At 37.3% G+C, this 2,817-nt stretch overlaps 1 pseudogene; it reads left to right on the top strand.

Annotated features, from left to right (window-relative positions):
• The first annotated feature begins 334 nt into the window (after positions 1-334).
• LOC147446987 (uncharacterized) lies at positions 335-1,085 on the top strand (annotated as a pseudogene).
• The last annotated feature ends 1,732 nt before the right edge of the window (positions 1,086-2,817 follow it).

The following is a 2,817-nucleotide window of genomic DNA, read 5'->3' as shown; positions in this document are numbered from 1 at the left end:
GTCTTGGCTTGCTAGAGAAGGTGGTAGTAAAAACATTTGTTTGTATGATGCATGCGTCACTGATGTCATCAATGCTTACATTCAATGCACAAAGCAACATGGCCATCTGATGGGTAGATACATAGGGCTTGCTCCGGATATGCAAACATATCTAGAGAGATCAAGAAATAAAGCAAAATCTCTTATCCCACTTGTGTTGACACGTACTCTCCAAGAGGCAGTTGTAGGCACACCATTTTCTGGGCAACCTTTATTGCATGGTGACAGGGAAATTGTGCAAAGAAAGAAGGCTAGAGGATTTTCAGAAACAGCTTCTGATAAGCTTGGCTATGTGATGGAGTCTAGACAATAAAAAGAGCATGGACGACCACAAAACATTTTGTTTGATATGGACAGGAAGCAAGAGGGACAAAGATTTGATGTGAATGCACATTCCACAAATGAGGAGATTCATGCAAATAATGACATAATAGATGACACCATACCTTCTATTAGTGAATACATTATTGGTGGTGATTTTGAGATTGTTGTGCCAAGGGGTCATTGGGCAATAAGATGAATGCCAAAATGTCTCTCGTAAGTGCTTTGGTGTGCTTGAAGGGAGAAGATGTGAGAATGTCATGCAAAGTAGGTCTCAAGGACTTGTGGCCCCATGCTTTTGGGGAGAGAGAACTTACAAAGACCAGAGGCAACACCGATGGATGTGGTTTTGTGGCCATGATGTGCATCACACTGAAGTTGTGGCCAAACAAGTATTTTCACCACCGGAAAGGCCAACAAATTGGCTAGTAGAGAGTGGAACAGGTGTATCAAAGGAGGAGTATGCTAGTTTACTAGGGGCAGGTTTTGTGATTGGAGCTCCTTCTCCAAAGGCTGTCAAGGAAGGGGAGACAGTGGGAACCTCTGGCAAGCACAATAAAAAATGGAGGTCCGGTGTCTCTAAGGAGGCAAGTAAATGCATGGGAATAGGAGCATGTATGGAAGCTTGTTTTGTGCAAGAGATAACTTCGGTGCCTGTTTGTCATGCGGTGTTCAAGATATTAACACAAGATGTCTATGATGTGCATGTGGATATGGAGCCCTAATGTACATGCCCTGATTTTCAAGGATGGGAGAAAGCAACAAAATATTACTTGGCTTGTAAGCACCTATACTTTTTCTACAACATATTCTTGGGTTGGATGGTAAGCAGCATATGATCATACAACAACCAACACTACATGAAAGAGAGCTCACTTTCATCTTGAATCAACCCCAACAGTTTACGCCTTCAAAGAAGTAGAGAAAAAAGAAATGCCTAGTAGTTTGCACAATTTTTTTTGACATTTTGGTGGGTGATTTGTACACTTTATGAGGCTTTATGTTGGCATTTCCTAGTACAATAATCTCTTCAATGGCATGCTTTGTGCCTTGTACTATTTTGGACCCTAAAGATTAATGCTTTGGAGGAATCTTTATTTGAAATGATGGTAGTGCTTGTAGCATGTTCAAGATTGTTTTGGGTATTTAGCTTTGACATGTGAAAAAATAGTACTTTTTTTGTTGAACCCTTGTAGGACATCTAGGTGAACACTCTAGTGTGAGCATGTAACTTAGAAAGACCTAAACTATGTGAGAAAGCTCAAACTGAAAAGCTTTCAAGAAATTGACACTCGACAAATTGTAGTTAACTAGAACTACTCACCAAGTAGACCATTTACATGAGCGTGTGGACAATGGATTCACACCATCCAAGCCAACACCCATCTTAATGTGTTGTGGTTCTATTTCAAACTCATGCCATTTTGTATTGATATGTTTGAAATCAGGGCAATCCAAGAGAATTCTCATAATCCCATCCGTACTTGCATTCTTTGCTTACCAATCCATAAGTCTTGCTAAATTTGGAGTTTGATACATGTGTTGTATATGGGGTGTCAACAAAAAATCTCGAAACACTTTATGAGGGATCTATCCGCTTGTATCTTTATAACAAGATGTTTTACATTTTGGACGTGCCCTTTCATTTTTGTATTTGTTTCTACATAAAATACAATCGTTAGGACATGCGTTTATGGTGTTGTAATCGAGTCCAAGTTTTCTCAACACCTTTTCACTTCATCTCTTGATGTGAAAAGGACGTTTTTTTGGAGGGTAAGAACTTTTGAAATAGTAGTGTGCAACATTTCAAGCAAACACCACATACACTTTAAGTATTAAAGCATTCAAAAAATAATACGATAAAAATTGACAACGGAGAAGACATTTACTTTAATAGTGCCAAAAATAAATGCATTACTCCAAGCATAAAAAATTTGGAGGTTCACATTAAGCAATCTCCTGCTTAACTGTGGAAAATTGCACCTTCGTAGATTTTCTCAAGCGCTCATCTCTAAGAAAACTTTTGTTATTATACGCTTCACTTTCTGCATACCGATCATGAATGAAATCATCCATGTTATTATCTCCATTGATAACATCATTCTCTTTGTCAAAATGTGAACCATATAGTTTCTTTAATTTCTCATAGATGTTTGGATCACTCTTACAAAGGAGTTTCATGCACTCAATTGACATACGTGAGATGCCATGATAGGGTAGATGCACATCATTTTTAAAATCATACTCTGAAACTTATCACATAGACATAATTATGAGCATTCTATATACAAAGATTAAACTTAATATTTTGTAACACATACTTAGCATTTAAAAACAAAAAAATTTGATTATGCAAAAACTAAATAGTATCAAATATAGAAGTGTGAATCTCAAAATTTTGATACATAATCCACAAGTGCACATTTCTTGTATACACTTTCACATATTCAATCTAGA

Source organism: Adiantum capillus-veneris, chromosome 11, assembly GCF_014529385.1.
Source record: "Adiantum capillus-veneris isolate H3 chromosome 11, ASM1452938v2, whole genome shotgun sequence".
NCBI classification, from domain to species: domain Eukaryota; kingdom Viridiplantae; phylum Streptophyta; class Polypodiopsida; order Polypodiales; family Pteridaceae; genus Adiantum; species Adiantum capillus-veneris.
Note: the sequence above shows the minus strand (reverse complement) of the source record. Positions and strands in the feature narration are given on the sequence as shown.